Genomic DNA, 14,911 nt, shown 5'->3' on the forward strand with positions numbered 1-14,911 from the left:
TCGGGCTCTGTGCTGACAGCTCAGAGCCTGGAGCCTGCTTCCGATTCTGTGTCTCCCTCTCTCTCTGCCCCTCCCCTGTTCATGCTCTGTCTCTGTCTCAAAAATAAATAAACGTTAAAAAAAAAAAAAGAAACATAAGGAGAGAGAGTCAAGATCTTGAGCAGAAAGAGGTCTTGAAGTCGGAGCCACAGTGGAATGGGTTTATTTCACGGATTCTTGATTGTCTACAATTCGGATTCATAAATTGAAACTCAGCCTCCTTTTCTCAGGTCTGAGGGAAGGGTAACTCAAGTTTGGGCTCAGAAACTCAGGTCTTGTGGTGGGGGTTAGTGGATAGAGAGACTTTGGTGCGACAGGAGTTGTAACAGGAATGGGCTTAGGCATCCAGGGAGGTGCACCCTTTATTTGAACGTGTTCCCCTCTCGTTTCTCTCCTCAGATGACCCCATCTGGTTTCTCCATCCTCTGACAGAAAGCTTGTCTTAATGGTCACGAACGCAGCCCAAGGCAGTATGTTGTAAAGTAGATGTTGGTTCATTTGTGAATAAAGAATAAGAATCACAAATGAAACACAAACAGCGAATAAAACTAAACATTTCATAAAACAAAGAAAACAAATTTTAAACAATAACTGATAACACTTCAGTATGTAAGAGAATTGGGACAGCTTTAGAGGTATTTCCGTAATATAATTTCCCGATGACTTCCCCATCAAAAGCAGAACAGTTCGATTATTTACCCACGTAACCACCTTTCACTCCCTTTGCACTAACAAGTACGATGAATGTTTGTATGATCTTTTAAGGCTTAAGTAAGATTTTCCCAAAACCAACAGTAAACTCTGGTCACAATTAGCTTTCCTTCATTTCACTAGTTTCTAGGGCAGTAGGCAAATTACTTTTTGAATCCAGATTACATCTCACGTAGAACATTGAATATGTACCCAAAAAAAGGGACGCGATCTCTGGGTGAACTGCTTCCGTGTGGTAGTAAACTAAGCTATCCGTTGTGTTAAGCAAGCCCTCAGGAATTCACACGTATCACACACAAAAGACTACTCACTCTACGATTCCATTTATCTGTTATTCTAGAAAAGGCACAGTTGTATTGACCGAAAGCAGAAACAGTGGTTCCCGGGACTGGGAAAGGGGTATGAAGGGACTCTGGAGGTGATGGAAAAGTCCAGTGTCATGTGGTTGTAGTTACATGACTCTACACATTTGGAAATCTCATCAGATTGTACATTTAAGATTAATCATTTTGGGGGCCCCCAGGTGGTTCAGTCAGTTAAGCCTCTGGCTCTTGATCTCAGCTCAGGTCATGCATGATCTCACAGTTCATGGGATTGAGCCCCATGTTGCACTCTGTGTTGACAGCATGGAGCCTGCCTGGGATTTCCTCTCTCCCTCTCTCTCTGTCTCTCTCTTTCTCTCTTTCTCTCTCTCCAAATAAATAAACATTAAAATGAGTCCTTGTTATTGTAGGCCAATTCTACTTCAGTAAAGCCAATAAAATCTATTGGCCAAGCAGGTACATTATAACTTGTCATTCTTCTAATTCCTCATTAAAATTTCCTTGTTTCCGAGTTATGTCCTGAAGAAATTTAGAAAACCCAAGTGTTTCTCACTCTACTGCGGGCAATGTTATGGGTGACAAGTGGACTAAAGTAAAATCAGGTTATAGAGTAAACAGTTGAAGATGGGAGGAAAGGAGGACAAGTAGGGAATGGAAATTAGTATAGTCCCTGCCTCGTTTTCTGGAATAAGAATTGAGGGCATTACTAGTGTATTACCCTGTGAGGCTACTAACTCCCAAAGCTTTGCTTTTCGTATTGATGAATCCATTCTTATTCAGTCATGTTGTGTGTGTACGTGTGTGTGTGTGTGTGTGTGTGTATTCACATATGTGTGCACACTCAAGCATTGTGTTGTGGAAAAGACATCAAAACTAGCCTCCTAGTTTCATCACTCAGTAGCTGTGTGGCCTTCTATTTCTGAGCCTTTTCTGAAAAGGGGGCACAGTGGAATTAAAAACAAAATCCAAACACCCAATATCATGAGAGGTTCAGATGATAGTGTTACTTTTACTATCAAAAGAATAATGAAGTGAGCCAAACCCTAGGAGAGTTTACGTCCTTAACGTGAAGGTATTTGTTGAAGCGTTTATGTGTTCTTTCTCCAGCCTCCTAGGAACAGGTGTGAGTTTTGCCATGCGGTGACATTGACACTCTTTGTCCGTCTTCTTGTCCTCACAGCTAGTGACACATTTTAATAATCTGCTTAATGACGTCAGGTGTTGATCTCTACGAAGTTTACCTCTGCCGTGCTCATCCTCTTGAAATACACAATTAACACTATAAAAGGTTATTAAAGAATGTGCCAGTTTTGAAACCACGTTAACAGACTCACCAACGGAAAACTTTCTATTTCTCCGAGTTAATGTTTCCGTTTGCAGAATAAATCCAAATACAGAATAAGTATAAATATGAAACGTGTATATCTATTCCTCAACCTATTATCACAATACATTTTGTGGTTCTGCTCCATCCCTCCTTCCTTTTTAAGTGGGCCATGTTCCAGGTAACTTACTGAGACTATGGTTTTTCATTCTTGCCCTTCTTGCTCAATAAAGAATTCCTTGTCTCACGTGACTTTCTGGTGGGTAAAAGCATACTCAACCCATAAGCCCCAACACTCCTGGAGCATCCTTCCTGAAACTTCCTCTGCTGTGAGTCATATTAACAAATCTGCTTCATGGGCCTTGAGATGGGCCTTGAGGAGGGCACCTGTTGGCAGGAGCACTGGGTGTTGTATGGAAACCAATTTGACAATAAATTTCATATTAAAAAAAAATCTGCTTGACTCTGTACTTCTATATTTATTTATAGCCTTTATTGTTTGTTTGTGTTCAATGTTTACCGGGGGTAACATTGCCTTTTGATCTGTAAGTAACATTTATTACAACTTACTTTTTGCTAGGCACTTTACATGAATTACTCAATGAGTTCTCTGTATAATCTAATGACGTAGATAGCAGTGTTTCTTTGATTTTATAAACAAGGAAATCGAAGGAAATAGATGTCACATATTTGGCCAGTGTCTTACAGCCAGTAAATGAAGAAAAGAAGATTCAAAGAATCAAAATGATAGCCCTTTAACATGTGTATTTGTTTAAATGCCTGTGCCTTTAGGTAGACTTGAATCCCTCAGGGGCAAGAGGTTCTTCTTCCTTATGTCTCAAGGGCTTAGCACAAGGCTTCACCCATAATAAACTCTTGATAAGTATTTGTTGAATGACCAAATGGAAATACGTATTTACAAATTATGGCAACCAAAATTTATTACTCTTAATAAAGGGAGGATAAATATGTATAGCAGATCAACAATGGATGAATCAAGTTAACAGGGAAGGGGATTTGAGATTTTCAAAGGAAGTGCAACGAAAAGTAAAGGTAAACCATGTTCGGTCTCATCAGAAATTAAAAGTGAAAAGATCAATTTTCATTTTTTACTTACCTGTTGGAAGTCAGACAACCATCCTCTAGATGGCTAGAAACCATCCTCTCTCAATGCCTGGCTTGGTAAGCCATCCAAGTGGTTAAGAACACGGAATCTGAAGCCAGGTTGACCAGCCGTAGGTCCCAGCTCCGCAGCTTGTTAGGAACATCTCTGGGCCTCAATGTCCTCATCTGTAAAATGGGGTGGCCATAGCGCTCTCTTCAGAGGGTGATTGTGAGGATCCAGTGAGTTGAGATTTGTAATTTTCATAATATTGACTGGCACAGAGTATGTTACGTAAATCCTCATTTAACAGACAATTCTTGTGTTTTCAGGAGAGACAAGATGAGATCTTGTATTTGCTGACTGTCAACGGTGTTCCAGGGGCCTCCTCCCAGCTTGAGGCAGGCACCATTAACTCTCTCCTGTACATGATGAAGCCATGGGGCAAGAAGCCATTAGTTTGCCCAGGAGCCACATTCAGTCGTGGATCTAACGTGACTCCCAACCCCGTCTGTTAACACAACACCCTCCCTCAACTGGCTGTAAGCTTCTTGAAATTGGAAACCTGGACATTTAATTTTGCTCTATGCACTACTCATCACAAGGTACTTCACAAACTGTAATTACTGATAATCATTGAAGGAACACATATAGACCGAGTACCTAAATTAGGTTTCTGCCCTTCAGGAACTTAAAATGTATTTGGATAAAGAAGATACTTCAGGAGAAAGCTAAGGGCGTACATAAATTTGACATCAATGCCAACTGAATTAGAATTACAAAGGGCTTTTAGGAGTTCAGAGACATTCCCTCACATGCTTATTGAATAGTTTTGTTTAAAAGGTAACTTATTTAAATCGCTATGCTCTTCTTTCCATCTCTGGGATCACGCAATTTGCCGAACGGACTTCCTTTTGTTTTGGTTTTCCAGGATGGTGTTCATGGGTTTACAGCACTTTCAATGTTTCTTACTCTGCACAGATAAACATAGTTCTGCTCATATGGCCTTAAAGACCTCCACTTTTCTTTTCGTACTCCTTCACGAAACATGCAGTGATAGGAGACCCCGGCACGCTACGTGACACAAGGCGTGACACAGAACTCCCTTTGTCTTCTGAGTGCTGGAAGCCATGCTTAATACTAAGCAATCTGTTATCAATTAGCAGAGGAGAGTAAGGAGGCAGATGAGACTCTGGTGACAGAGGACAAAGTCGATACGTCTCGATTCGAACAACTGTACTGAGGGAAAGGCTGAGCACATGGGGCAAAAACAGTGACAGCTGGAACAGGTCATGTCTCCTTGAATAGGGGCACAGAGGGCACAGTTGTGATATACAGACAGGGGGCTGGGGGCGTACCCAAGGATGGAACGCCTTGTCCAGGCCACTTCCTGCCTGATGACCATCCTCGGACAGGAGGGTGAGGAGCTCATTGTTTGCACAAGAATGTCAAAAGCAACAGAAGCTCAGGATTTGGAGAACCAAAGGGGGTTTATAGATCCTCACGTCTCAGAAGAAAACTGGGGACCCCAAGAGGTTAACTGATGCTCTCAAAGTCATGCAGTTACGTAAAGCCAGATCTGGAATTGAAATGTGAAATAGGATCTTAATGATTAAAATCGTGTATTTAGGGGCACCTGGGTGGCTCAGTCAGTTGAGCATCCGACCTCGGCTCAGGTCGTGATCTCACGGTCTGTGGGTTTGAGCCCCGCGTCCGGCTCTGTGCTGACAGCTCAGAGCCTGGAGCCTGCTTCGGATTCTGTGTCTCCTTCTCTCTCTGACCCTCCCCCATTCATGCTCTGTCTCTGTCTCAAAAATAAATAAACATTAAAAAAAATTTTTTTTTAATTTAAAATCGCGTATTTATGCTGGATCCTGCATTGGCCCTAGTAAACATTACGCCAAGCAGAGGGGTTTTTAATTATTGCTTTTTCTCCATTTACCACCAATCTACCTGGGCTGCCGCCCCCACCCCCATTTCCTCTTCCTGTATTGACTTTAGCCGAAAATGGCAGTATTAATTAAGGCTGGACGTACCGGTTGAGAGGTGGTACTGGAAATCTACTGTGAGGTTTCGGAGCCCCCCACCTATCAGCCACCCACGAATGGGGCACTGATCTGAAATGGCAAGGTGTGGGCTTGTGATTACAGACACACAAGGGGCAACACTGTCATCCGCGGGCATTGGGGAAGGCAGGAAAGGCACCCGGTTTACCGCGTGATCCAGCAGAGAAGACCTCCCCCCAGGTGTTGCTAGTGCATTACCTGGTTGCTCCTCATAAAATGCAAGAGGGCGGGACTACGTAAAGGAAGGGCTTGCGACGCAACCAAATCGTGACTTGCTGGCTTGGAAGGCTCCCAGCTCTCCAGATGCCAAACCAGGCTAAAATTAACAAATGGCTTCTGAGCAAATACCCGATCCAGAGCCCTGTCAGGAAAGCCTGGTGCTAGGATGAGGGCGAGAAAGTCGTCGTGAAACGTTCGGTTAAACCTTGGAAAGGTCGGCCTCCGTCAGACCCAGGGCCCTGGGAGGTGACGGGGGTGGGCCACGCTGTCCTCTCCACCAGACAGGGGACTTCTTTCGGGGAAGAAGACGGGTCAGCAGAAGCCCGAGGGCTTATTTTGCGTGCAGTCTGGGTGAAGTGTCACAAAATTCAGTGACTTGGTTCCCGGCCAGGGTGTGAGGCAAGTTGTTAAATTGTGCAGACTCCTTGGCAGAGCTGGAACGTAGCCCCTCTGTCAGAGCGCCTCCAAGCAGAGACAAGACAGAGCCCGAAAGGAATGAGCCCCCCGCCCCTCTCGTTCTGTAAATGGTATGCCCACACATTCCCTTTCTTCCTCCCAGCAGACCCAGGGGAGCACAGCTATGTTGCCGTCCCGCAAAAGCCAGCACCTTATGTCCATTCTTTGTTGTGGCCGAAGCGCCTCGTGCCTGGCGTCGCATGGACCCCTCTCTCCCCAGGTCTCACTGATGCTTTTAGGGAGCAGGGGAGCCCTTGCCTTGGGAAAGTTTTTACTTTCAGACTCTGGGGAGGTTGAGGTAGAAAAAGAAGGAAACAGAAGCAATGTGGGCAGCTACAAAGACTCCAGAGTCTAGACACTCCAAAGTGCTTGATACCCATGGCCCCGGAGAAGCATGTCTTAAAGAGCATTCCGGGACTCATACAACTTCCGTGGGCAAGTTCCGGGTTAAAGTGTAAAAAGGTTATTTTTGGTAGCATGGGTTGGATTTCTTATATTTACTTTTTTGAAAGTTACAAACGCTAGGTATTTATGCAAAGGATACAACAATGCCGATTCGAAGGGGCACATGCACCCCCATGTTTATAGCAGCACTATTGACAAGAGCCAAATTATGGAAAGAGCCCAAACGTCCACTGACTGATGAATGGATAAACAAGAGGTGGTATAACATAAAATGGAATACTTCTTGGTTAGGTTTATTCCTAGGTGTTTTATGATTCTTGGTGTAATTGTGAATGGGATCAGTTTCTTTATTTGTCTTTCTGTTGCTTCATTATTAGTGTATAAGAATGTACTGATTTCTGGGAATTTACTCAGGGGATACAGGAGTGCTGATGCATAGGGGCACTCGTACCCCAATGTTTATAGCAGTACTTTCAACAATAGCCAAATTATGGAAAGAGCCTAAATGTCCATCAGCTGACGAATGGATACAGAAATTGCAGTTTATATACACAATGGAATACTACGTGGCAATGAGAAAGAAGGAAATATGACCTTTTGTAGCAACGTGGATGGAAGTGGAGAGTGTTATGCTAAGTGAAAGAAGTCAGGCAGAGAAAGACAGATACCGTATGTTTTCACTCATATGTGGATCCTGAGAAACTCAACAGAAGACCAGTGGGGAGGGGAAGGGGGGAAAAAAGTTACAGATAGGGAAGGAGACAAACTTTAAGAGACTCTTAAATACTGAGAACAAACTGAGGGTTGTTTGGGGGGGAGGGGAAAGTGGGTGATGGGCATTGAGGAGGGCACCTGTTGGGATGAGCACAGGGTGTTGCATGGAAACCAATTTGACAATACATTTCATATAAAAATATATATACAATGAAATACTACTTTGCGATCAAAAAGAATGAAATCTTGCCATTTGCAACAATGTGAATGTGACTAGAATGCATTACGCTAAGTGAAATAAGTAAGTCAGAGAAAGACAAATATCATATGATTTCACTCATGCAACAGATGAACATGGGGGAAAGGAAGGAAAAATAAGATAAAAACAGAGAGGGAGGCAAACCAGAAGAAACTCTTAAATACAGAGAACAAACTGAGGGTTTCTAGTGGGAGGTGGGTGGGAGGGATGGGATAAATGGGTGGCGGGCATTAAGGAGGGCACTTGTTGGGATGAGCACTGGGTGCCATCTGTGAGAGATGAATCACCGGGTTCTACTCCTGAAGCCAAGACTACGCTGTGTGTTAACGAACTTGAATTTAAATTTAAAAATTAAAGTTAAAAACAACATGTATATATAACCTGGTTTATATATACACACACATATACTTAAAATAAACTTTTCTCAAGTGTACTATAAAGCATTTATAAAAATCATGTCTGACTCATAAAGCAGGTATTAACAAATACCAAATAAAGTAACTGGTACTATACATTCTCTGAACCCAATGCATTTTATTCGAAATAAATACAAGACAACCAAAGGAAGAAAGACCTCCTAATTTTATAAATTTGAGCATAGTCCTCAATAATACAGACTTACATTCCACAAAGCTGAACCGAGGCCAATGCTGCTCAGGACCTACTCTACCAAAGCAGAGACAGACCCCAAGTCCCTGATAAGGCCTGATTCCCTTGAGGGCCACTGGCTACTTAGTGGCAGATTGACTCCACGGGCTCATTTTCATTATAGCGGGTCCCAGATATCTACTTTCAATATGGATTTGACTTCCATGTCTGCTATTCCAGGACCACCACTGTAAACTTATTGAATGTCTTATTCTCTTTTGTAGTATTCCATACAACATTATTTTTTCCCCAGTACATTATTTCTGATTAAGTATCTCTTTTTTTTAATGGCAAAATACAGAAGGTAATACACTTTACCATGGCATTCACTCATGTTGTATACCCAGTTATTAGATGCAGCTGGCTCATGACAATTCAGCTTACAGACTCAACTGAGAGAAAATACCTTGTGAGTGTGGGCTATTGTCCTATGTATATGCACTGAAAGATCAATGAAGAAACAATACCGTTTCCTCCAGAGCCAGAACATTGGACTGAGAAACCAATGGCAAAAGAAGAAATGGCACCTCTCACTCTTACACCTAAGGGCCATTTGCAAAATACTTGTTATCCATCACCATGAATTTAGACTCTGCTCTGTCAGAAGTCTAGGGCTTAAGGGAGAGATGATTCATCACAGGATATAACAATGTTTCCACTGAGACCGTGGACCTGCCATTTTGGTTTCCTCATGCCATTGATTCAATAGCCCCCAAATGTTTTATTAGCTAGGCTTGTTTATCTTGTCAAGCGTGGGGAGGTGGAGCCTCTGCTGGCAACGTGAGTTAGGACGAATGTGTTAGAATCCTAGATAAACGTTTGGGGTACCTCATTTCAATGTCATGTCCAGTGGCAAAAATTCATGAGAGACTTCAGCAAGTCCATAAGGACAAGACCACGAGAGGCTCAGACCCGGTGGGAATAAAGATTTGTGTACCCCACCGCAACCCTTAACACAAATAAAGAACCCATCCAGCTAAGATGCTGACTGAGGCAATGGAAATACATGACGCATGGAAGGAGAACACTTTTTAAATATCAATCGCAATCTCTTGATTAATTGCAGAAACTAAGACTCTAATAACTACCCTTATTTTCATTTTGCTTTCTTAAGCGTGGATTTATAAACGTAAAGCAATTTCCTCTCCCCTTTTTACGGCATGAATGAAAGGAGTGTTGATGGAGGTTGGCCATTAAGTCCTGAGGTTATAGGAGAGTAAGGTGGGATTACGACTTATGACTGACCCGGAAGCGTTATCCAGAGATGTGCACACTGATCGATGGACTATGGTCTCCCTTTTAAGGGAGTGGGAGTGTAACAGGAATGTTTGAAAGCGCAAGTGTCTGTGGAATAGAATGTACGGGTGTGGAGGCTCTCGGCACACCTTCCAGTGAGGCTTTGCAGAAACTTGAAAGTAGAAAGTAGAAAGCTTCCCTCACAGGTAGGGTTCTGAAAATGAATAAAGCCCTTCCAGTTGGATAAACATATGAGATCTGGAAGGTGGAAATTAGGTGGCCGCCATGCTCCTGAATGCTTTAGAAAGCCAAGTCAGGAAAGTCATACTTTCTTGTGTGAGCAGTCAAAGCTCTACTATGCCAGCATTTTCAAATATCTTATCAGTACCCAATGCTCTATGGTAACTAATTTTACGTTGAAAATACTTGAAGTGGTTTCGTTTCCTATAATGGAACTTTACTGACACAATTTTTAATGGACAAATGTTAGAGGCATTCCCCTTAAAATAAGAAAGGAGACCAAATGGCCATGCTTACTGCTTCCACTCGTTATGAAGAGTGGAGTGAGACACGAAAAAGAAATAGCGTTTGTAAGAATTGGAGAAGATGAACTAAAGCTCATATACTGTCGATAGATAACTAGCAGGAAATACCTGCTCTTGACCATGAGAATGTCTTCTCCTAGGTGTATCCCCTGAGATATTCTCCCTCATGGATCCTAATGTTCATAACATTATTGTTTGCAATAACACAGAGTTGATTTTATTTTATTTTTTTAACTTTTTTAAAGTTTATTTTTTATTTATTTTGAGAGCAAGAGAAAGCAAATGAGTGGGGGAGGGGCAGGGAAAGAGGGAGAGAGGATCCCAAGAAGCCTCTGCATTATCAGCATGGAGCCAGACGTGGGGCTCAAGTTTACGAACTGGGAGATCATGACCTGAGCCCAAGTCAAGTTGGGTGCTTAACTGACTGAGCCACCTACGTGCCCCACACAGAGTTGATTTTAAAATTCATAGATGTCACTGAGTTGAGAATTCTAATCTCTTTTTTACCTGTTAACAATTGGACAAAATATTTCACCAAAGAGTATAGTTTATGACTGTACATTTTGCAAAGGCCGAACATTCTATTTTTGAATGGGCATCTCTACCACAGGAGAAAAGGGGTAGGTGTCTGTTTTTAATACAGAGTATAAACTCTCAGACTTCAAATTATTGGTACCAATTCCAACTCCACAAATTCTTCAGATTCACAGATTTAGTCCCTCATCTACATTTTAATAGTGCTATAAGCAGTCGCGTTTTTCTTTTTCTGGCTACACATAATCCTACATTTAGATAGCATGGTTGGAGATTATCTTGAATTCTGACTATTGATCTCCATTTAATATGTTCATGCGTCCTTTTCCATCTTAACATTTATGCCAAGAACATAACATGACATTTTTGGGGCGTACTTGGTAGTTCAAAAATGGAGTACTGATCACATATTTTATTCTCGATAATACATTTCTATTAATCTGTTCTTATTAATGAAGATCAGGGTTGGATAACCTACAGTAGCCATGTTGCATTGTTGACCTTATATTCCACTTCTATCTTCCCTAACATCATTCTGCTAGAGGACGTAGCTGAAATAGCCAATAAACATTAAAATCACCACTTTCATCTGTGAGAGGAGAATACATCGCCCTGTTCAAGCTTGGTATCTCTTGTCCTTAGTGGGAATTTTTTTCCCTTCTACACTTTCCTATATCTAGAACCACCACAGAGTCACCTAATCTCAATATCTCACACTGTAATTTCCCAGCCCAATAACTGACCTCCTCGGACTCTGATTTATATTCTTTTTTAAAAAATGTTTATTTGAGAGTGTGTGTGTGTGTGTGTGTGTGTATGAGTGAGGCAGAAAGAGAGGGAGGCAGAGAGTCCGAGGGCTCTGTGCTATCAGTGCAAAGCCCACTGCAGGGCTCAAACTCATGAACTGTGACATCATTACCTGAGCTGAAGTCTTCCCTCAACCGACTGAGCCATCCAGGGGTCCCACAGTGTACACTCTTTTATCTCGCTGGAGATGAACTCCCACTAACTCATTTGGCTGTGGCTCTAATAACCTGTCTATTCATTTCCTGTCTTCTTCCCCATGGGGACAGAGGTATGACCTGTACTGAAGAACTGTCAGGATCCTCGTTAATACCACTGGGAGAGCATGAAACTAGGAAATTTTACTCATCTGACTGATATAACTCAACACCTCAAGCAGCCACATAGCATAGAAAACTGTCCCCACGCACATCTCCTGTGGTCTGGCGGACATTGCCATCTTTCTTTCCCATCCTACTGCCCCATGAAAGAATCCTGCTTTCCGATGGCAGAATAAAGCTCTATGGATAGCTTAGTGCCCCGGAATAAAGCACCTTCCTCATGAGTTCCTATCTTTTTGGTGCACCTAGTTACCTTTCCTTTTTATGTACATTCCCATTGCTATCTTAACTCACTAGAGAACAGCCTGTACAATTACAAAAGCCTCTTCAAATAGATATTAATTTTTTTTCCTTGGTTAGGTCATATGCTAGTATATCTTCACAATTTCATTATGAGAGCCTTCCATCGTTCTCGAGCCATTTTCCCTTTTAAAGTCCCCTGCTGTTGAAACATACCTACATTTGCTCTTCGGAGTTTAGAGAGACCCTGAATCTTTTAATTTATTTGATTCAGCCCAAATCTCTGGTGATACAAAAATCAATGATCCACTGTGCCTTTGATGACTCATGCCCGTTAAGTTAAACGGGCAATGTAAGACAGCACCTTACAGTGTAAATTGGTATGGGCTGTGCTAGATGGTCTCAGCAAGTATGCGAGGGTACCGAGGAAAGAACAAGGAACCCAGCAGAGGTTTTGAAAAGTAAGAGTTTGCCAAATACAACAAAGAGGGTGGAGCATTTCCGACAAACAGGGCAGGATAAAATGCTGTTACGTGAAAGACTGTTTGTGTCCAGACAGCAGGAAAGACGTTGTTATGGCTGGAGGATGGTGTATGGTGGGGGAGTGATTAGTAAGTACGGAAGGAGCAAGACTACGAAGAATGTCACTTTTCCTCCTAGAGTCTGAATCTCATCAGGAAATAAGGATCCACAGAATGATCTTCAACAAAGAGAGGCGCTTGGGTGGCTCAGTCTGTTAAGTGTCTGACTCTTGATTTTAGCTCATGTTATGATCTCACGGGTCCATGGGATTGAGCCCCACATTGGTTGTCAGCACTGAGCCTTCTGGGGCTTCTCTCTCTCTCTCTCTCTCTTTCTCTTTGCCCCCCCCCCACCATGTGTGCGAGCATGCTCCCTCTCTCTTTCTCTCTCTCTCAAAACAAACAAACAAACAAACAAACAAACAAACAGATGTTGGTGAGCATGTGGAGAAAGGGGAGCCCTTTTGCACTGTTGGTTGGAATGCAAACTGGTGCAGCCACTCTGGAAAACAGTATGGAGGTTCCTCAGACAATTAAAACTAGAACTACCCTATGACCCAGCAATTGCACTACTAGGTATTTATCCAAAGGATACAAAAATGCTGATACAAAGGACCACCCCTCTGGGAGGGGCAGAGAGAGAGGAAGAGAGAGAGAATCCCACACAGACTCCCCACTATCAGTGCAGAACTGGACAAAGGGCTCAAACTCATGACCGTGAGATCATGACCTGAGCTGAAAGCAAGAGTCTGAGCCACCCAGATATCCTCAACAATAGCCAAATTATGGAAAGAACCCAAATGTCCATCCACTGATGAATAGATAAAGAAGAACACATTGTGTGTATATATAAAGTTTGTGTATATAATAGATAAAGAATATATACATTTTGTGTGTGTGTGTGTGTGTGTGTGTGTGTGTGTACACACACAATGGAATACTACTCCATGATCAAAAAGAATGAAATCTTGCCATTTGCAACAACGTGGATGGAACTAGAGTGTCTTATACTAGGCAAAATAAGTCAGTAAAAATATGTGGAATTTAAGAAGCACAACAGATGAACATATAGGGAAAGGGAAAGAAAAATAAGATAAAAACAGGGAGGCAAACCATAAGAGACTCTTAAATACAGAGAACAAACTGAGGGTTGCTGGCGGGGAGGTGGGGGGATGGGCTAAATGGGTGATGGGCATTAAGGAGGACACTTGTTGAGATGAGCACTGGGTGTTATATGTATGTGATGAATCACTGGGTTCTACTCCTGAAACCAATATTACACAGTATGTTAACTGACTTGAATTTAAATAAACAGACAAATTTTTTTTTTTGAAAAAACAAATACATTACCAAAAAAACCCAATCTTCAACAAAGAAATGATAAACTCTATGTTCTTGTGGGGAAAAACTCTCTAAGATCTTACAATTTGTTTGGAGGAATTCTAATATTTTACCTTTATAGGACAGGTGGGTTGAAACAACTCTTCTTGGAAAGCAGCTAACCTTGCTGCCGTGATTATTGGGCAATATTGACATATGATGGGAATCCCAGTTTATATTGTTAGTGTGTTCTAGGCAGTTATCATCCCTATCTCTACCTGAGTACTCCCCGTGTCAGCATCCACATCCCAAGGTCAGCCACGAGGAGCAGTCTGATGGACAGCAACTGAAATTGCATACTAAAGCGTATTTCGGGATGGATGCAAGTGTTGAGTCACTATAGTGTATACCCAAAACTAGTATAACACTGTATGTTAACTACCTGGAATTAAGATAAAATCTTAAAAAAATTATTTGGGGACCATGGGAAAGAATGGGTTAAACACTGTCTTCACTTTGTAAGGGTAATAGACCTACCTTACCCCAGCCCATCTTCCTGTGTTGTTTAGATGCTACAAAAGCCATGTCCGTAAATACGTTTTGAGCTTCTTCGCTATCGTAGCACAAAAGAGTTGTCACAGGACGTAGAAGGTAGTAGGCATTCCATGACATTTATCACATGAAGGAAAGAAACAAGCCAAAGTCTCACAGAGCCCCACTGCATCCTTGGCGAGCCGTTGGTGAGAAGTCAAATAAGGGATTATAAAAGTGATGTAAGATTCTAACAGGTTTGTGTCAGGCGGGAATGTGGCAGAGCCCTGAATCTTTCTCTAAACTTGACCTTGAAATATTCTTCTTCTTGCCGCTACTGTCAAGAGACAAGGGGGGGCAGAATTTCAGGTAGGGGAATTGTCTAAATTCAGGAAGTAATGTAAGGTTCAAATGCAAGTTGAAAGATTCCAGAAGGTTTTAGGAAAAGGTGGTTTTTCACTGCCTGTCCTTTTCATTCTTCCTTTCTTGCTTATGCCTGAGTTATGGAATGCAGAAATATGAACAATGGCTGAAGGTATAAAATAAAAGAATAAGGTACCTGTAAGGGAAAGACTGCAGGACAGAAGGATATGA

Source organism: Neofelis nebulosa, chromosome 1 (genome assembly GCF_028018385.1).
Source record: "Neofelis nebulosa isolate mNeoNeb1 chromosome 1, mNeoNeb1.pri, whole genome shotgun sequence".
NCBI lineage: Eukaryota > Metazoa > Chordata > Mammalia > Carnivora > Felidae > Neofelis > Neofelis nebulosa.